Source organism: Urocitellus parryii, chromosome 10, assembly GCF_045843805.1.
Source record: "Urocitellus parryii isolate mUroPar1 chromosome 10, mUroPar1.hap1, whole genome shotgun sequence".
NCBI lineage: Eukaryota > Metazoa > Chordata > Mammalia > Rodentia > Sciuridae > Urocitellus > Urocitellus parryii.
In genome coordinates, this window is record NC_135540.1 from 100,396,702 (window position 1) to 100,419,873 (window position 23,172).

Sequence of the window (23,172 nt, forward strand, 5' to 3'; positions counted from 1 at the left end):
GAACACCAGAAATGCATATGCTATTGCTTGTTGGACATTCCCAATTTGGATGTTTCATAGATATCTGAAACTTGATATTCCAAATATTGAACTATTATTTGCAATCCAATCCTTTTTTTTTAAGAAAGAGTGAGAGAGAGAGAGAGAGAGAGAGAGAGAGAGAGAGAGAGAGAGAGAGATTTTTAATATTTATTTTTTAGTTTTCAGTGGACACAACATCTTTGTTGGTATGTGGTGCTGAGGATTGAACCCGGGCCGCACACATGCCAGGCGAGCGCGCTACCGCTTGAGCCACATCCCCAGCCCAATCCAATCCTTTTAAAAATATTCCTTAACTTGAACATAGCACCATAATCTCTTAAGCACTTTAAAATAAAAATATTAGGACCCATTCTACAGCCCATTCTCAAACCTTCTCATATACTTAAGCATGTTTTTTCTCCCAAATTTTATCTATTTATTATGTTTAACCTTTAAGTTATCTGCACTTCATATTTCATGGTTTTTGCTCTGTCCACTGTTATCTGTATTACGGAATATTATCCTATACTATTGATTAATATTCTCATTTTCATTCTTGTTTACTTAGCTTTCTACATCATGAAATGTAGTAAAATATTCTTTCTTAAGTTGAGTGAGAAATCAGGACAATCACCTGCTAAAGGCTTCCAATTAATATTTAGCATAAAGTCAAACATTTAGCATGTACCTCAAAGCATAGCTACTCAAACTTGAAGTGCCAGTCATTTTTTAAATCTACCTTATCATCTCTCTTTTTCAGATTTTACATCTCAGCAACTGACACTCTTCCTTACCATCATGCAGTTATATGCTTACTTTCTTTTTTTTTTTCTTTCTTTGTCTTAGTCTCTTCTCTTTCTCTCATTTTCCTCTCCTTTCTTTCTCATGATACATTTTTTTTTCCCCGCAGGAATATGTGAAAATTTTCTCCTTTAGAAATTTTCCTCCACCAAATAGAATCAGTACTCGTGCTAAAGGTTATTGTGGTAGCATGTTATATAAACTCAGTGCAAAACACCACTGTACTGCAAATGAAGAACATAGAATTGGGCACAGGGTACATGTTCAATAATTACTGAATAGATAAACAGATGAGCTTATGAGTCAGATGATGATACAACATTTTTATAATCTTAACTTTTTCTTTAAATAATTTTAGACTCACATGAAGTTTCAAAAATGTCACAAAGTGTTCCCACATATCCTTTACCCTAATGTCATAGATAAATATACCACCAGTGATTCCATATCATGTACAATCACAAGAATGGGATCCTAAATTAGCATAAGTCATATCACATATATGTATAATATGTCAAAATACAATCTACTATTATGTATATATATATAATATCTAAAAATATCAAATAAAAAAGAAAAATAAACAGAAAAACATAGACTACAAACCACAGATTGAGGATTTTTTAAAGAATAAGAAAAGATCACTTCAAATAATGCCTATAGGTTAGTAAGTTGCACTGTATTGATTATACAACTTTGAAGTTAGTGGCTTTACTTATGAAGAATGATTTGTTCCCTCAGAACATAATTTAAAAACAAATGTCGGGGAATGAGAACTTGGAAGCATGTATAGGATAAAAGCACTTGGAGAATACAAGAATCATGAAGCATGAATTAAAAATAAAGTGGCAAGACAAAAATTGTGAGAGAATAATAGAAGTAAAGTAATATGATATAAAGAAAGGAAAATGTCAAATGATTAAAAAGAATATACAAATTTTAAAATTTTAGAAAATGATCTAAATTTTCAGTAATTTTAGTCAGCTTAATCAGAGTATAATTGTGTGGAAAATGTCAGAATGTAATGAGTTATATGAAGATGAATTAAAACTATTCTATCAGGAATCTATATAAATTAGCTTATTTCACTTAATATGATAATCTTCAAATCTACCCATTCACTGGCAAAGGTTATACAGTCATTCTTTATGGCTAAGTAATATTCCCCAAGAAATATATATGTATATATACATATATATGTATATATATATGTATATGTGTGTGTATGTGTGTGTATATATATATATATATATATGCAAAATTTCCTTATATATTCATCTGTTGAAGGACACATAGGCTGGTTCCATAGCTTAGCTACAGTTAATTGAGCTGCTATAATTATTGATGTGGCTGTGTCACTGTAGGGCGCTGATTTTAACATCTTTGGGAGAACTAGGCTGAATGGTGATTCTATTCCTAGTTTTTTGAGGAATTTTCATAGTGTTTTTAAAAGCGTGGTTGTACTATTTTGCAGCCTCACCAACAATGTATCAGATACCATTTTCCCCACATTCTCACCAAAAATTATTGTTATTTATATTCTTGATAGTTGCCATTCTGACGGGAGTGAGAGGAAATTTCAGTGTAGTTCTAATCTGCATTTCTCTAATTGCTAGAGGTGTTGAACAATTTTTCATACATTTGTTGGTCATTTCAATATAAGCCAATCCCCAAAAACCAAAGGTCAAATTTTCATTGATATGTGGAAGCTAAAACACAATGAAGGATTTGGGGGAAGAACAGAAGATTAGTAGATTGGACAAAGGGGAATGAAGGGAAGGTGGGGAGGGTGGGAACAAACAAGACTGTGAAATGAGTCTGATATAATTTTCCTACATATATTTATGAAAATACTTAAGTGAATCCAACAATCATCTACACTACATGAATGGAATCCTAATTAGAATATGATATAATCAATACTTGTATAATTGCAAGAAAATGGATTCCATTGTCATGTATAACTAAAAAGAACCAATAAAAATAAAATTAAAAATTAAAAATATGGAGAAGGAATAAAAGAATAAAAAAATTGTGACAAATTGGAGAAAATTTTGTCAAATAAAGAAGCTGATTGGATGAGGAAATGTGTGGTCAGTTTCTGCAACCCATTTATCTTCAAATGACTTATGCTTTTGATAACAAGGATGGAAAGGATGCAGAATGGGAATTTGTGACAAAATTTCAGGTTTGGAAAAGCCTTAAATTATTTATAAAGGCCATCTGACATCAGGGTTAAAATATGATTTCATGAAATTATAATATACTTAATAACTTACTCTATATGAACATTTATTCTACCTTATAAATATCTTTTTCTAGGAACCTAGTGTTACTTTTGTCTATGAGCTAGCACTTTCATTAACAGGTATTTGCCTGACTTATTCACTATTGAATCTTTAGTGCTTAACACAGTGTGCCAAGAAATGTCTTGTGAATAAAAATGTAATGTGGATGGGCTTCCTCAGTGTGTCTTACGAATGTTTTTGGCTTTATGCTATCACCTAGTAAAATAAAATTCAGGGTAGGCTCAGTGAGTACAACTTTCTTGATTTGATATTTCATTATAATTACAAAGCATTGCTCTTTGGTCTATACTTTAGTTATTATTCTTTTATCTAGACAATCTTATTTATTCCTTTAGCACAAACTTACCTTTGTCTATATCCTTTTAACACACATATCGATCTTGTCTGGAAAACAGACTTCCATCTTCTCCATCTACAGAAATGCTAGTGTCTCTTTTCTTTTTGATATAAATTTCTATGTCTTTTTCAACCTAAGTTTTCCACTCATTTGGCCACTTAATTATTTTCATAATGCCTTCCATCAATACATTACGATCACCTTGCGGATGTAGTTCTGACTCAATTAATACTTTTGGAATATCTTCTATTTGTTTTAAAAATACACTTATCCAAAACTTTGCTTATTAAAAACTAAGATACTGAGTCACAAGTGCAAAAACCCTGGTTTCCTCTTTCAGGATATACCTCACAATATAGAAAGAAATAAATTAAACATTCAATATCTCAGATCAGTTTGCCAATATGGAACCTCAAAGCAATGGTGGCCAAAGACAGAAGAAAAGGGGCAGGAGCACCTTAAGTAGATGATGATATGCTGCAAGGGACCACAATGACCTCAGATACTGTTAAATACAACAACTGTACTCCACAGGGTTCAGACCTGCCTGGCAGAACATAGGGTATCTGACTTCAATTAATTCAAAGTGTTTATTAGATTATACTTAGTGGATTCATATAACTTTTCAAAATTTCAAAAGCAATTCATTGGGGTGAAAGATGGTGAGTCAGCTTTATTATCACTGATGACTATTACCATAGTGAGAATATCAATGAAAATGGGTAACATTTACATCATTCATAGATGAATACAGATGAGGAATCCATTTTTCTTGAACACTTGAATTTTAGAGATATACCTAAATATAAGCTAGATGCAAAGCAGATATTTGAACCTAGATATTGTATTCAATGAAAGTTGCTATGTTATTAACTAATTTCAGGAAAAAATACATAGTTTATTATTATTTTAAGGTACCACAATTTATTATTATTTTGAGGCCTAGATACGATGAGCTGATATATCACACATGGATTATATCATTCCTATAGTGAAACTGGGCTCTAAACCATAAACAAGTGCAATATAAGAGATCATTTTTTAAGCAAATAATACCTTCATTTACTTTAGAGATACTCATTTCAAGACTGGAAAGATCTCAATCTGTGAAAATCTGCATTTCAAAAATTTCTTGTGAGTGTTGATGCTAAGGCATTACAAAGTTCAGGAACTAGTGTTGTATAGGCAAAAGAAAAATCACTTTATTTGACTTGATTTAATTGCTCTGTAAGGGATATCCAATCATAATTCTTCATTTAACCTATATATTTCTACAATCTCACCACTCCAAAAAATTTATTTTTCTTTTCTAAACTCACATTCTTTATCAGCAGTATTTCATTCATTCCCTTGGATTCAGTATTCATCAATATCAGTTTCCTTTGGATATTGTTTATTTCTTTATTTTAACTACTTTTTACAATTGATCAGGTCCAAACTCAAGTAGAGATTTTTGATTCTTTTCCATCTTCTCTCATTTTTATACCCTACATCTGATAAAGAATTTAGATGTCTTTCTATCTTTTTATTTTAATATGAATTTTATATTGGTTCAGTACTAGGAAATGCAGAAGACATTACAAAATATTTAATACTCACTACTAAAATTAAAAAAAATACTAAGAATTAAATGGAAAATGTACATAAGGTGAAGTAGAAAATTATAATTGTAAAATAGAATTATCTTTAACAAAACATTATTAACAAGTCACGTGACATTTCTATCACCATGGGGAACTCTCTTGCCCCTTCCAGTCAGTCACACTCCTGGAGACTGCTTATGATCAGATGTTTAATTTTTCATACCAAATTACTATTGCCCCCTTTGGAATTATCATAAAACTACAGACATCCAGTATGGACTCTTTTTGCTTCTGAAATAAATTCCTACTATTCATGTATTTGTAATATTTTCCTTTTGATCTCTAACAGCATTTATTATTTGAATATCATACCCATGCACCATATCAAAAACTACAGACAACTTCAAACTTTTATTATTGTTTAATTTTTCCTCCTGCAAGTGTCTGTTCAGTAACTGCACCTTCAATTACTCTCCATGCCCAGTAATATACTGTGAAAGCCATCATCACATACTGGTTATATTAATTAATCAAGAATAGGAATAACTGAATTTGAACTGATTCTCCAATTCAATTGCATCTATGGTCTTAGACAAATAATATAAGCTATCTGTCTCAGACTTATTAACATTAAAATGTATATAATAATAGCATCTTACTGAATTATTAAAAAGGTGGAAAAATTAAAAACACAAAAGAGCATGGATCATATATATTTGACTCAAAATACTAGCTATATTATTTTATTAAATGAACTATTTAATTATCTATGTCACTGTTCTCTATGTTCATATGGGCAGAGACTGTTGTTTTTGTATAACTTGGTTTGACAGGCACTGACATATATTTGTTTGGGAATGAACTGATTGTAAAGGACAATAGAATAGAAAACATGCCTTCTCAGCATTTATTGCTCATTTTCTCATTTTACACTGCTGAGAACAAAATGTATCTAACTTATTGGGATGAATACTGCAGTTGGCTCTTGAGATCCATCCTCCCATTCTTTGCTGTGGTTACATAATTCCTTGAGGTTTTTGGCATATCACCAAGTACCCATCTAACACTGTACCTTTTTATTTATCTTTCAACAGTTAAAAGACAAGGTAATTACCAGTGGAGTTTGGTAGAATTAGGAATTACAATGTCTCTATTCTGTTTTATTTAAAAGATTCCCTGACTTCCACTTCTGCTTTTCTCAGTCTCTTATAATCTGGAATGCAGATGGGATCTTTGTCAACTACTTTAGCCAACAAATAAGGTTAGTACCTTATGTTAGGGTATAGCAGTAGCGAGAAAGGGAACTGGAAACTTATAGCAGAACTTTTTTTGAAGTAAGTATTATTTACAAACCTCTGGATTTTTATGAGAAATTTCAGAATTTAAATGAATCATCATAATTTATTTTATTTTTAGTGAAATACTTTTAAAATACACTGGTCCAATAACAAACAAAAATAGCCAAAATAGTCACCAGGAACCTTTGATAACTATATTATAAATTTAGTTATCAAGATAAATTCTGAAAAGAATACTAAGGAATTGGGCCACCAGAAAATTAGAATATTCAGAAAATATAATAATTTTAATTAACAATCAGAAAATCAGCTGTGAAAGAAAAGTTGCTGGTATAACTTCTAGCTTTATATTCTTGAGTGGATCTAAAGCTGCAATCAGGAACGTTCATGATTAGAAGGCTCTTACTAGAGGAAGTTGGCAATGGGAATTTAGATGTCTTCACATTGGACTTACCAACAGAAACTGAGTAATTAGCAGAATCATGGCTTCTGGCTTACTCTAAATCTCACTTGAATACCCCTGATGGACACTTAACTATCCATAAATGCTGATGGAAAGACGTCTGCAGAATTTTTATTGGTATTTTCAGTCTCTAAACTCTTGACACAAAAAGGAATTTAAAAAGAATGTTGAGCACCAATGCACTTGATTACATGCTGAGTGTGAGTATTGATTTCACAACTTTCAAACTATTAGCATGAGAAGTTTACTGAACTCTGTTGGTCTCAAAGATAACTGTTTAAAGTAATAATAGCACCAATGTGGTGAGTGATAATTGCATATGGGAAGGAATGAATGAACCAAATGACAATGATGGACAAGAGGGAAGAATTAGGAATATTTTGCAAAAAAGGAATGCTAGAAAACATTTACGCCTAAATAAACTAAGTAACAATAAACACCATATCATTGCATCAATTAATATCACAGTATATACTCTGTGTGATGCTAAGTCTTGTAAATTTATTATTATTTTATGCAACAACTTATATTTCATTTCCATGACCACTCTTGTTTCACTATAAAATAGTTCTTGCTTTACTACCTTTAACTGGGGCATTACTTCTTTTATGCCTTCAGACTGGAATTGAAACATCAGTTTGAAGGCTTGTGTCCCAAGCCTGCTATGCTTCAAACTAGAATCACATCAGTGCTATTTGGGGTCTTTAATTTGCTCACTTACCCTGCAGAACTTGGGGCTTATCAACTTCCACAATAATATGATCCAATTCTTCATAATCAATCTCTTTCTATACACAAACACACACGTATATACATACATTTTTTCCTGGAGAAATATATCTTTTGAATTCACTTGAATTATTTGAGAGTTGTTTTAAATTTTAGGTATCTGTATTATTGTATTATTAGATATTCTATCCATCATTTTATCATTTGTTTTTATTTTAGATTTTGCTTTAGGGTTCACAATACATCTGGTAAATTTAATTTAGATTGTTAAAAATTTAGATTTTTCTTAATTTCTACTCCTTCTTCCCCCAGTTTCAGTTACATCTTCCCAATTTTCACATTGTCCCCAGATTTCTAGATCATGTGGAATATTAGTTAATCTTGTCTTTCTGCCTTTAAGGAAATAAGCCTTGTCATTCCAGGTACATATAGGGTCATATACCCAGCTGAGAAAATATCTCCTTCATCTCCTAGAACTTCGCTATCATGATAGCTTCCTAAGCACTAGGAAGCTATTTGAAATTTTGTCTATTCAATTTTTACTGTTTTGTATGTGTGTGGGTTTGTAAATTTTTTTTAAATTTTTTATTGTTTCTTCTAGTTATACATGTCAATAGATCCATTTTTATATAAGCATATAAGCATGGAATGTATCTTATTCTAATTAGAGCCCCTTTCTTGTGGATTTACATAATGGTGGGATTCACTGCGGTGCTTTCTTATACGTACATACAAAAATTATGTCAGGTTCATTCCATTGTCTTTCCTTTTCCTATGCTCCCATCCCTTCCCTCCATTCCCATTGTATAATCCACCAAACTGCTATCTCTCCCCCCTCTTTTTGTGGGTTAGCTTCCATATACCAGAGTAAACACTCAACTGTTTTTGTGGGGCCTGGTTCATTTCCCTTATCATGATAGTGTCCAGATGCATCCACTTCCTAGCAAATGTCATAGAGTCATTTTTCTCAATACATGTATACTTGCTTTTACTTCTGTTACCTTTGCATTGAACTCTAATTTTAAGCAAAACTTTTGTACCTCTGTATCTTTCTAGATGTGTTTGCTATAACATTGACAAGGTTCTGATTTTCATAAAAAAATTAATTTCAATGACTGCTTCACAGTACTTAAAATCTGCTTAACACAAATGTTCAGTAGATTTCAGCTAGATTGTGTCATTTTCAAATAACATGTAAAATGTGATCACAAGGACCTTGAAACAATTTACAATGGACTATCATTCATAACATTTAAATTACTTACACACAGGCTTTTATGGTGGTTAAATTAACTTTTATTGCATTATTCTTTCCACTTAACGTGAGATGTCTCTGATCACTTTTTTCCTACTTAATAGTAACTGAGTACATCTCTTAAGTAAACTCTCCATTTCATGCTTTTACATATCACTTTCCACTGCCATCTGTCCTATCTCGATCTTTTTTTTTTTAATTGTTGGTTGTTCAAAACATTACATAGTTCTTGATATATCATATTTCACACTTTGATTCAAGTGGGTTATGAACTCCCATTTTTACCCCATATACAGTTTGCAGAATCACATCAGTTATACTTCCATTGATTTACATATTGCCATACTAGTGTCTGTTGTATTCTGCTGCCTTTCCTATCCTCTACTATCCCCCCTCCCCTCCCTTCCCCTCCCCTCTTCTCTCTCTACCCCCTCTACTGTAATTAATTTCTCCCCCTTGTATTATTTTTCCCTTTCCCCTCACTTCCTCTTGTATGTAATTTTGTATAACCCTGAGGGTCTCCTTCCATTTCCATGCAATTTCCATTCTCTCTCCCTTTCCCTCCCACCTCTCATCCCTGTTTAATGTTAATCTTCTTCTCATGCTCTTCGTCCCTACTCTGTTCTTAGTTACTCTCCTTATATCAAAGAAGATATTTGGCATTTGTTTTTTAGGGATTGGCTAGCTTCACTTAGCATAATCTGCTCTAATGCCATCCATTTCCCTCCAAATTCTATGATTTTTTCATTTTTTAATGCAGAGTAATACTCCATTGTGTATAAATGCCACATTTTTTTTATCCATTTGTCTATTGAAGGGCATCTAGGTTGCTTCCACAGTCTTGCTATTGTGAATTGTGCTGCTATGAACATCGATGTAGCAGTGTCCCTGTAGCATGCTATTTTTAGGTCTTTAGAGAATTGACCAAGAAGGGGAATAGCTGGGTCAAATGGTGGTTGAATTCCCAGCTTTCCAAGAAATCTCCATACTGATTTCCAAATTGGCTGCACCAATTTGCAGTCCCACCAATAATGAACAAGTGTACCCTTTTCCCCACATCCTCGCCAGCACTTGTTGTTGTTTGACTTCATAATGGCTGCTAATCTTACTGGAGTGAGATGGTATCTTAGGGTGGTTTTGATTTGCATTTCTCTGACTGCTAGCGATAGTGAGCATTTTCTCATGTACTTGTTGATTGATTGTATGTCCTCCTCTGAGAAGTGTCTGTTCAGGTCCTTGGCCCATTTGTTGATTGGGTTATTTGTTATCTTATTGTCTAATTTTTTGAGTACTTTGTATACTCTGGATATTAGTGCTCTATCTGAAGTGTGAGGAGTAAAGATTTGTTCCCAGGATGTAGGCTCCCTATTTACCTCTCTTATTGTTTCTCTTGCTGAGAAAAAAACTTTTTAGTTTAAGTAAGTCCCATTTGTTTATTCTTGTTATTAATTCTTGGGCTATGGGTGTCCTATTAAGGAATTTGGTATAAGGAATATGTAGATCGGAGCCAACTTTTTCTTCTATCAGACTCCATGTCTCTGATTTGATATCAAGCTCCTTGATGCATTTTGAATTAACTTTTGTGCATGGTGAGAGAAAGGGATTCAGTTTCATTTTGTTGCATATGGATTTCCAGTTTTCCCAGCACCATTTGTTGAAGATGCTATCCTTCCTCCATTGCATGCTTTTAGCCCCTTTATCAAATATAAGATAGTTGTAGTTTTGTGGATTGGTTTCTGTGTCCTCTATTCTGTACCATTGGTCCACCCGCCTGTTTTGGTACCAGTACCATAATGTTTTTGTTACTATTGCTCTATAATATAGTTTGAAATCTGGTATTGCTATGCCGCCTGATTCACACTTCCTGCTTAGAATTGCTTTTGCTATTCTGGGTCTTTTATTTTTCCATATGAATTTCATGATTGCTTTCTCTATTTCTACAAGAAATGCCGTTGGGATTTTGATTGGCATTTCATTAAACCTATAGAGAGCTTTTGGTAATATCGCCATTTTGATAATGTTAGTTCTGCCTATCCATGAACAGGGTATATTTTTCCATCTTCTAAGATCTTCTATTTCTCTCTTTAGGGTTCTGTAGTTTTCATTGTATAAGTCTTTTACCTCTTTTGTTAGGTTGATTCCCAAGTATTTTTTTTTTTTTGAGGATATTGTGAATAGAGTGGTTGTCCTCATTTCCATTTCAGAGGATCTGTCACTGATATACAGGAATGCCTTTGATTTATGTGTGTTGATTTTATATCCTGCCACTTTGCTGAATTTATTTATTAGCTCTAATAGTTATTTGTAGACCCTTTTGGGTCTTCTAGGTATAGAATCATGTCATCTGCAAATAGTGATAATTTAAGTTCTTCTTTTCCTAGTTTTATGCCTTTAATTTTTTTCGGCTATCTAATTGCTCTGGCCAGTGTTTCGAGAACTATGTTGAACAGAAGTGGTGAGAGAGGGCATCCCTGTCTTGTTCCAGATTCTAGAGGGAATGCCTTCAATTTTTCTCCATTCAGAATGATGCTAGCCTGAGGCTTAGCATAGATTGATTTTACAATGTTGAGGTATGTTCCTGTTATCCCTAGTTTTTCTAGAGTTTTGAACATAAAGGGATGCTGTACTTTGTCGAATGCTTTTTCTGCATCTATTGAGATGATCATATGGTTCTTATTTTTAAGTCTATTGATATGGTGAATAACATTTATTGATTTCCATATATTGAACCAGCCTTGCATCCCAGGGATGAATCCTACTTGATCATGGTGCACAATTTTTTTGATATGTTTTTGAATCCTATTCGCCAGAATTTTATTGAGGATTTTTGCATCTAGGTTCATTAGAGATATTGGTCTGTAGTTTTCTTTCTTTGAAGTGTCTTTGTCTGGTTTAGGAATCAGGGTGATGTTGGCCTCGTAGAATGAATTTGGAAGTTCTCCCTCTTTTTCTATTTCCTGAAATAGCTTGAAAAGTATTGGTATTAGTTCCTCTTTAAAGGTTTTGTAAAACTCTGCTGTATACCCATCCGGTCCTGGGCTTTTCTTAGTTGGTATTCTTTTGATGGTTTCTTCTATTTCCTCAATTGATATTGGTCTGTTTAGGTTGTCTATATCCTCCTGACTGAATCTGGGCAGGTCATATGACTTAAGAAATTTATGGATGCCTTCACTATCTTCTATTTTATTGGAGTATAAGGATTCAAAATAATTTCTGATTATCTTCTGTATTTCTGAAGTGTCTGTTGTGATATTGCCTTTTTCATCCTCCGCAGCTTTCTGATGACCTCAGATCTCTGCCATGTTGGTATACCATGCAAATGGCAGCATTTTGTTCCCTTTGCCGGGTGACCAAAGCAACGGGTGAGTCCTGGCCGGCCCTCACAAGCCCCGTCTCAATCCTGTTGCCACTGCATATGAAGGCTTGGTTGGTATTTACCTCCACAGTATTCAGCAGGACCTGGACTGAGAAGCAGTTACCACTGGTTCTTTCGCCCTGGGCCAGAACAGTTCCAGGAGCCCTATCTTGATCTTAATATGCTTTGTAGTCACATGAAGTAAGAAGGAATATCATGATCGTATACTTGGGAAAGTCATGAACTAAGCCAAAGACTTCTTCATTCACTGCTATTTTATCTCCTGCAGGTACAGTTCCCTCACAAGCACACTTTATTTCTGTATCAGCCACATGACCTGCAACTCTTTCTGTAGAATTTCATCTTCTAAATCTGTCCTGTACAATGTAGCCAGAGTTTCAGAGCTGTACATTTTCCAGAGTTTCAGAGCTAATCACATCATTTTCCTCCTCTGTCTATAATTGTCTAAAACATGTTTGCTTGTAAAATAAAATTCTAACTTCTGGTTTTGACATTGAAGAACGTGGGTAATCTTGCTCTGACTTCTCTGTGCAATATATTTTCCCTATTAAAGTAAGCTCCCTCCTTAAGGATCTATCCTTGAAAGATTTCTTTTGTTTATAGTTTAACTTTTGGCTGGATTGCATTACCAATGTTTCTATATGTTGAAAGCTCTTTCCACTTCTTGTTTTTTAGGTAAAGTATCTGCCTGGTTTAAAGTATAATCTTGAAATAATTATTTTTTTAAAAAAATTGCTTTTTGAAAAAAAATGAACATTTAAAAATAGAAATGAAATGATTAAAAGAAACAATTTATTATTTCATGCATTTGAACAATGACAGTAAGCATCAGACTCCAGATTCTCAGATAATATTAATAGATGAAACCTCTCTCTGTGCTTTTCTCATTGTTCTTTTTTTCCTAAATTGTTCTAACTCTCAAAAGAGCTCTGTCAATGTGATGAATTTTGGAAGTTGCAAGCTAATGGTCTGAGTAGTGGCAGGGTGCTTATTTTCCCAAGAAACAGAATAGGTCTCATGGTTTGATATGGGTCATGTGTGTATTTTAAAACAATGAACCTGCCCAGAGAGATAAATACTATTGATTTGTTTGGCCTTGGTCATGAGTTTCTTCCTAGAGCCAGAAAGCCATATAAAGGAAAGGTAAGTGAATCTTCTAAGACCATATGGACTGAAAGTTGATAGGAAGTAATTCCTCAAAAGACAGAGTACAATTACTAGGAGGGACAATAGACCAAGGAAAATGGCAAAGTCCATTACAGATAACTTTTTGTATCACTCAGAAGAAATAATCCCATCATATTCCTTAGGATTGTAATCACCCAGATAATATATCCCTTACTTCTGCTGCTTTAATATTTGAATGTGTTTTCTCCTAGGATTAAGTTCTTTTTGGACTAGTGGCTTTTTAAAAAATGATTCCCAGTACTTACTATAATATCTGAATCAGGCATTTAGTATATATTTATATACTGTATAGTATTTAATTCATTAAATTTTCTCTAAAGCTTTGTTTTATTAAGAGTGAAGAGTGTTAACTCATTATTATTATAAAATTTATTCAAATTACTATTATAAAGATGGAAAATATTGAAAGGTTTCATATATTTTGGATTAAAGAGTCTAAGGGATTCTTGAATTTCTTCTTACAACAAAAATGATTTTGAAACTTTTAAGAAGAACCAGCAATAATTGCATGTTGACTTAGAGTTACTGACCTCACCATGAAGGGTATGTGTTTCATGACGAATTTTATTTGATACTTGAGCTGTTAGAAAAGTAATAATTCAAGAAAATATTCAGAATCCAGGGAACAATATGCTGAAATACTACTTGGCATGGGACATAGTGAAAAAATGAGTGATAATAGCTCATTTGTTTGTAAGAAAAAGTGTGGGTTAACAGTAGGATCTCTCCTAGTGTTCATTGTTAGTCTTTGTGTTACAACTCACAGTCCGTGTTACTCTCAGAAATCTCTGGTTGTCAATGACAACTTATAGTTAGTCTATCTAAACAAAACCCTTGAGTCAACAAGTCACATGGAACCTTCTGTACCAGTATGGCTCTATTTTTATAAAGAATGAGATTATATTTTATTATTAACTGTAGTCACCATGGCTTATGTTGTATCTTCAGGAACCTTCTTGAACTATATTTGACCCTAAGAAGCCACTATGAGACAATTCTTGTGTAGGTATCATGTGAATATTTTCAAAACTATCTTTTCACTTCATTGTTTCTGAGCACTATGTAGCAGGTTATATAATTGCCATTAATATTTAAATATTTTAAGTCATTCTTTATATTTGCTGATTGAAATACATTTTTGAACAACAAAGAAACAAACAAAAAGAATGACTGCCAGGTATGGGGTGCATGCCTGCAACCCTAAACCTTAGCAATACTGGAGACCAAGGCAGGAGGATTACAAGTTTGAGTGTAGCCTCAGAAAATCAGTGAGACTCTCAGCAATTTAGTGAGATACTGCCTTAACTTAAAACAAACAGGACTGGTGATATAGTTCAGTGGCAACATGCCACTTGTAGATTCAATCCACATTACAAAAAAAAATCTACTTCCATAAAAATAAAACATACAATTTATAATTTGTGAGTTTTTTCTATTATCAAGTGAAATTATTGGTCTATATTTTGCTGTGTGTCCTTAAAATCCACTTGTAAACTTTATTCCTCAGCTTTAGTGAGGTATAATTGGCCAATAAAAACTGTGTATAATTTAAGTGTACAATGTAATGATTTGATATATGCATATTTTGTCTAATGGTTTCCACCATCAAGCTAATTTCATACCTATCACTGTACAAAATTACCTTTGTGAGTGTGTGAGTAGTGAGAAAATTCCTATCTAATATCTTAGTAAATTTCAAATATACATTACATTAATATAAACTGTAGTCACCATGGTTTATGTTACATCTCCAATACCTACTCATCCTATAACTGAAAGGTGTATCCTTTGGCCACTCGATCCTTGGCATTTCACCTGCCACTCAACCTTGGGCAACCAATGCTCTGCTTAGCCTTTACTTCTATGAGTTTGACTTTTTTAGAATTCAATCCACATACGTTTGCAAGTTTTTAGAGAAATAGATGGATGGAAGACTTTTTTTTTCCTTATGTGATTAGATGGACTAAAATTTTAATGGGGCAATGACTGTAGATATTTAAGGCATTTTAAATTATGAGTTTATTTCCTTTCAAGGAGACAGAACAAAGAGAACAACTCAGAGTCATTGATAACAGAATTCTATGCACTGTGATTGTCTTTCCAAATGTCTACCTGAAGTGAAAGAGTTCTTCTATTTTCAAAGTGTTCAGAATAAAACTAGAACCACAATATTATTTAAACATCCTATCATAGCAATGTGAAATGTGAAATCTGAAATCTCCATGTGAATCATATTTTGGAGACTTGGGTTGCTGGAGATCTAACCCAGAATCTTGCGCTTGATAGGCAGTTGCTCAATCCTTGAGTTTACATTTAAGCCTGGATTACTCAGACCTTGAAGCAAAAAGTAATGTTGGACTCTATGCAGTAGAAGTCATAAATCCAGAAAATATTCCTGAAGTGGAATAAAAAATTTTCTGGAAAGTGCTCTTTCATTCCTAATTATTCTGTAAAATCTCCTATAAGGGGCTAAGAAAGCTGGTTTTAAATTTAGTGAGAAAAACACTCTCTGCTTAGAATGTGGAAACAATTGGTAGTACACTGGCAAAGAGAGGTAAGAGTTGTGTCCTTGGCTTTGAATGAGGATTCCATGACCCTAGGACTCAGGGAAATATCAAGCGTGAACAAAAAGTGAATTAAAAAGTCGATAAATTATGGTAATTTTCATTTGATGTAAAAAAAAGACTTTTTCTAATCACAAATAACAAAATAAGTAAATAATCTAAGTTTTCAAAGTGAGGTTGGTATATATTCCGATTTGGGAATGTTAGTCTTACTCTGATATTTCTGGAAATATGCTTTCTAATATAGTGTTCAATGATATTAAAAACTAGCTAAAAATGGGAGTGTATAACAAAAGTGAAGCTCTTTCATCTCATTCAGAAGATCAGTGCAAAGCCAGTGCATGGGGCTTTCCCATTGGAAGGATAAAGGGGGAACTCCTGCTGCTGAGCTTCAAGCCTCGGTCTCTGAGCAACTGAAAGGAACTCTCTGTCACCACTGGGCTATTGCAAGGAGTTCTCTATGGGAGCTTCAGAAGGACACCATTTAGCCCAGGATTTGGAACAGCTTTATACATAGTTAGAAAAAAAAAAAAAAAACAACAGGTATTTGAAGATTAAGAGAGCATTGAAAAAAGCGAACTTAACATCTGACATGACAATTTTTAGGAGATTGCAGGGATTCTGTTTCTTCTATGTATGGTTTTCAGCGACATTTTCTTGACTATTTTATTGACATTTACCCATAGGCCCTCTATTCCGTGCTTGGGTACAAAATGCTAAAAATATTCATTTATAATGTTTGGCATGTAATATTTTAATAGTCTATGCTCGGAACACTTGCTGGGGACCATCAACTATTAATAATGAAATAATAAAGTACCAAAGCACTGTGAAAATGTAATCTGAAAGCTAAAAATTTTGATAGATTATTTTTTTTTTTTTGGCTGTAATACAGATTGAACCCACAGGCACTCTGACCATTGATCTACATCACTAGCAGCCCTCCTTCTCCTTCTCTTTTATCCTCTCAATTTTCCTTTTGCTTGTCTTTCTTCATCTTCTTTTCTAATTAAGACAGGATCTTTCTTAATTGTCCAGGCTGGCCTCAAATTTACTATCTTCCTTCTTCAGCCTTCTGAGTAGCTGGATACAGGGCTACACCATGGTGTCCTGCTATGATAGGTTAATATTTATAACTATGAAATATTTCTATTTAAAAACTATGTTGTGCTTTAACGATATGACAAAAGTAAAGAATATGACATTCAGTAAAGATAGACTTATTCTAAATAGTGACAGTCACACTCAGAAATTCTCTTATAATCTGTCTCTGACTTTCCTCTCAAGTCCTGACTTATCTCTCAAGGTTTAGAGGTGAAATGATTGGACTATGAGAGCCTTAACCCAGTTGGTAAATTAATGCCCTGATAGAATAAGCTGAGTGGTAATCTTAGGCAGGTAGGGTATGGCTGGAGGAAGTGGGTTCCTGGAGTCATCCCTTTAGGAAATATATTTTCTCCTTGTTGAGTGGCATTCTCTCTCTCCTTCCTGGTGTAATATGTTCAGCTATTTTCCTCCACTGCACTCTTCCACCATAATGTTCTGCCTCACCTCCGGCCCTGAGCAATGGAGCCAACCGTCTATACACTGAGGCCTCTGAAACCGTGAGCCTCCAAATAAACTTTTCCTCCTATAATTGTTCTTGTCAGGGCATTTGTTTGCAGACGTAAATGCAATATAATAATATCCTGTATACCGGAAATCTGTAGATCTGTAAGACTCTTAACCATACAAAGAAAGAAGGGGAGAGGGTAATTATGTAAGGTGATGGATATGTGAATTAGCATTTTGGTTTTAAACAATTTTAAAATGTTTGTGTATATCAAAACATCAGGTTGTACACTTTGAATATACACCTTTTTTTTCCCCAAAAATATCTCAATAAAGCTGACAAAAAATCCCCGGGACATTTCTTTAAGGTCTTTGAATAAATTATGTTGCTTTTTCTTTTTTTATTATTTTCTTTTAAAGATTTTTCATTTTTTTTCTTTACCCTAGCTTCAGCTGGTTATATTTGAAATCATTATTTAGATCTTTGAATATTTTTCTAGGAAACCTGTAACCACTATATATAGAGTGTTCCTTCTCTGTGCTTTTTATTTCAATATACTACCTGTAACACTATACTCATTATTGAACTCATTCATTCATTCTACACATAATTATATACTGCCTACTTTATGTCAAAGTGAAAAATATAAAAACCCTATTCTGATTTTGCTTTTTCTGAATAAGAAAACATTAACCTTAAATAAATAAAAAAGTAAATAAATGAGACTGGGTTGAAAGCACTAATTACAGTTATTAAATAAGAGAATTAGTGTGACTCCTCTGAATGCAGTAACCACAGTTAGTGGCTATTAATTGTTTGTGCGGGCAGAGAAATGACAACAATGGTATAATTTAGCTTTGATGGTCAAAGGAAAACATCATTAAGAGCTGAAAACTGAATGAGGACAATTTTCCAACTACGGCAGAATATGAAGGAAAGCATTTCATATAGATGCAGCATTTGTATTTCTATATGCATTGATGAAATTATGAATGGTAAGATAAATATTTTGTGCTTGATGTAGTGGCCCACATCTGTAATCCTAGCAGCTTCAGAAGCTGAGGTAGGAGGATCTCAAGTTCAAAGCCAGCCTCAACAACTTAATGAAGCTCTTAGGAACTTAGCAACACCCTGTTTCAAAGTAAAAAAATAAAATAAAATAAAATGGCTGGAGATATGGCTAAGTGGTTAATTTTCTGGTACAAAAAATAGTATAAATATTTTGCATAATTTTAGATTAATGAGATGAGCCCAAGGTAATGTTTTGTTTTCCTAGTACATTTTACTGCTTCTTACAGATAACCAGGATAAAGTCCCATTAGAAGAGGGGACATGTTAGAGACAGAGTACTTTCAATGTGTATGCCCTTGTGTTTTCAGAATTCAATTGGCTTTCCACATTCATAGGTTCAACATCCATGGAAACCATCCAACAACCCAAACATAAAAAATGTTTACAAATAGTTGTTACCAAACATATACAGACTTTTTTTCCTGGTCATTATTCCCTAAATAATATACTGTAACAAGTATGTGCATTTATATTGTACTGTTATTATAAGTAATATAAAGATGCTTTAAAGTGCATGAAGGAATCTGAAAATAGGTTATATGCAGATATTATAACATTTTACAAAAGGGAATTGAACATCTACACATTTTGCTATCCATAGGGGGTCCTAGAATTTAACCACTATAAACTGAGGGACAATGTGTTTCATTTCCTACCTGTAGGATAAAGAAAAATATTAAAGAAAGTTAAAATAGTTTTCTTATTATTTTATATTTTCATGGGACTAATCATTTTTCAGGCCTGTACCTTCTAATCAGTTTTTAAACAAATTTCTTAGATATTTAAACAATCTAAGAATACTTTTGTTAGAATTATTCATTATATCTGGTCTTCTACACATGATAAACTCTTCTTCTCTTTATATTTAAATTATGTTTTAGGGACTCCAAAAGCACAAAAGGGGCATCATGATTTAAAAGTGGACATTGTCCAAAAGTTTAGTGGACTTTTTAGATCTTAATGTAGCAAGCTCAATTTAGGGATTTCTGTCTGGATGAATCTGGAGCTTACATAACCTACCCCACTTTTAAAATCATGATCACTGGAGACTGTTTAACACCTAAAAAATGAACTGAAATAATTAAGATTCCGTTCCTTCACAATTCAGAATTATGCTACCCAGGCATTTTATAACCTTAGAATCAAAAACTCTATATTATAAAAATAATTTAATTATTTCTAGGATAACACAAAATTCACAGCATTCAAAGTTCCTCCCTGAAAAGTCATGCAAAATCTTCAATTTCCAGATAGCCTGTTACCTGTTTAAACTATCCCACTAAAATGTTATTTTTTTCCCCACATTTTACCTCTGTTACAAAGAAAGCTTCATTTGGAGTTATTTAAAAACCCTATTTTTTGTTATTAAAGATGGATAGAAGAAAGAAAAAAAAAACTCTGTCTGAAAATAGCTGTTTGCCCTGACTTTTATTTATTTTCACAGCTAGAGAGTAGTCCTTCTCTGAGACATAGCTGGTACTGTCATCACACTGGGGACATTGGCAAAGTAGAAGTTTCTTTTTGCACATCTTATATGTTACTCATGCTTTGTTTTCCTCATTATCAGTTTCAAGTCTTTCACACTGAAACATATGACTTAACCTCTCTTCGTTTTCTCCTACACAGTCCCATAAGACTTCTGCACTCTTTGAGTGACTATAAGAGCTTCTGTTTTGGCCAGAGGCTCCTGGGTTTCCATGTCTGAGTAGAAACCACTAAGGATATTATTGACATTTTCCAATTGCTGCTAGGGACACTGCACTGTCGCTGCAAAGGTGTTCTTTTTGTCACAGACTCTAAAACACATTGCTAAAATTTCAGTACAGTAGTCATCTACTTTTGTCCACAACTGGATATTTGCATTCCAGGCAGAAAGTAGAAACCATTTTTGGAAGCACATCTTCCCTCTTCCTACTGACGAGATACTTTGAAACTTTATTTTCAAACTATCAGGATTGTTTCTTCTGATCAAAATAAGAGTATACCTTAGTCATGAAGAGCATCAGTAAGTAAGAACATTGTTATTCATTTTGATATGTAAAATCATAGAGAAATAAAACAGTGATTGCCTGGAGAGAGAAAGTCCAACACTCTGTTTTTATAGATAAGGAGTGTAAGGCCAATTTGATCCTGTTCATCCTGTTAATAAGTTATTTCCACTTGTGTGTTGTCTTTCCTCTGCAAAGTGGGCCTTCAAGGATTTCACTATATATTTAAGAAAGAAATGGAATGTTTGAACATCTTTAATGATGGGAATTAAAATGAGCCTAGCTGGGATCCCTAAAAATTATTGAAAAATACATGATTATTTCATAATAGAAACAGGATGATTATGAAGAATAGAAATAATGTTATACTATTTTGTGTGTTTTCTTAAAAATTTTTAAACCTCTTATATGTGAAAAGAAGTACGCTAAATAATATCTACTAACTTAAAATTGAAATTCCAATTGACTTACTCTCAAAGTTCATTGAGCAATTTCTAAAAAGCTTACTTATTTCTAGGGAACAAAGATACTAAAAGGAAACACATACACACACACTCACATATGTGTGTGTGTGTGTGTGTGTGTGTGTGCGTGTGTGTGTGTGTATATATATATATATATATATATATATACTTTAAAAATAAACAACCAACTTAATTGTCATTTTTATAAGATTAAAAATTCTGGATTGATACTTTTCTCTAACATTTCAAACAATATAAACTATATAGGTAAGGAAGGTTCCAAAAGTTTTCTACATAATGAATCTAAGCCAAAAAAGGGTAGAAAGCCTCTATAATCAATCAAATAATATTCAATATGCTATAGTCTGAAATTGTATTTTCTTGAGCCTGAATAAAAGCATGAATTGTCAATACATAGAAAATAAAAAAATATTAAAATACTAAAACATAATTTCTAAAAATTATTAAATGCAGAAAACCAGTAGATAATAACAAAAAGGTATAAATGACTTGAAAACAATACAATTTATATGCTTTTAGAAGGTGACAAAAGGTTTAATAAAATTAAATTTAAAGATGTAGTGGAAAGTGATACTGGTAGGTGAAATGGAATGGGCCTAGTCAGTGTGAGCATAAGGCATTTTAGACTTAGGACTTCATGGTATCTCTGAGTTGTAAATGTAATTTGATATCTGATAATGAAAGATATTCAGTAGATCACAAATCTTAGAGTTAGCATTCTTGATGATTGTGATTTTCAAAGACTAAGATGAACAAACACATTTTATGAGGAAAAATTTTAAAAAGCTGGCATGGATGTAGCATTGAGAGCTACTAGGGTTTGGATGAATATCCCCTCCCAAATTCATGTTGAAATTTAATTCACATAGGAACAATGTTGAGAACTTGGGCCTTTAACAGGTGACTTGGCCATGATGGTTCTCTTCTTATGCTTGGATTAATGTGGAGATCACAGGACCAGGTTTGTTATCAACAGAGTGGGTTCTTTGTAAAAGGATGAGGCAGGTGGCTTTCTTCTGTTTCTCTTTTGCCTTCTCTTTGCTCTTCCTCTGTGGGTTGATGCCACAAGAACTTCGTCAGATGAGCCCTTCAATATTGGGCCTCTCAACATATACTCTGAGCAATAAGTTTCAGTTCTTTATAAATTCCCCAGTCTTAGTCATTCTGATATAACAGTGCAAAACATACTCAGAAAACAGCCATTGGAAGGTGACTTGATATGGGTTTGAACAATTTTCATAAAAAACAATATTCAGGAGGTAAAATATCATAGCATAATGTTAGCCTCTATATACAATGGAAAGGGAGATCAGATGTCAAGCAGAGTCTGATTATTTGGGACATGTTTAAAAAATTATTCTAGCTGAAATATGATAGATTTTACTTTACTTTCTTAAGATAAAAACTGCAAATATTGTTCAATGAACACAGTAATTTTCCTCTTTATTTAGATCTCTCTCATTTTTGGTGTGTGTTTCATTTCTTGAGTAATCTTTGGAAAAACACTATCTGGCAGACCTACAAGAGATTAAGGCAATGATATTAAATACATTTCTATGGTATAAAATAGGCTGTAGAAAAATAAGATATTATAGAAAATTCATTAAGTTTGGTTTATAAGACACCAGTAGAATTCAGAGAGGGGAAAATGGCATTTGCTGATAAATACTGTAGGAGATGAGCCCCTCAGTGTTGGGCTTCTCAACATACAGCTAGATTCAGATGAAGGTTCAATGAAGAATTGTCATCAAGAATTGTTTACAAGAGACCTCTGGAGAAACAGAATCATTATCCTGTTCATATCACACACCAAAGATTATTTAAATAATGATAAATAATAAACCTGAATATGAAATTTAAAAAGTAAGCTTTTGGATTAAATAATAGGAAATTACCTTGTCCTGATGTAGGCAGTTTTAATTTTTTTTAAAAGCAGGATTCAAAAAGAACAGAATTAAATATATGTCACTCACCTTCAATAAAATTTATAACATCCATATACAGATAAGTGAAATGAATAGATAAATGATAGATTCAGCAAATGACTTAAATCCAGAATACAGATTTCCTAGAAATCAGGGGAAAAAAAAACTTAATGCAGACTTAGAAAAAAAATATTCTAGTGGTCATAAAATATCATAAAATGTGATAT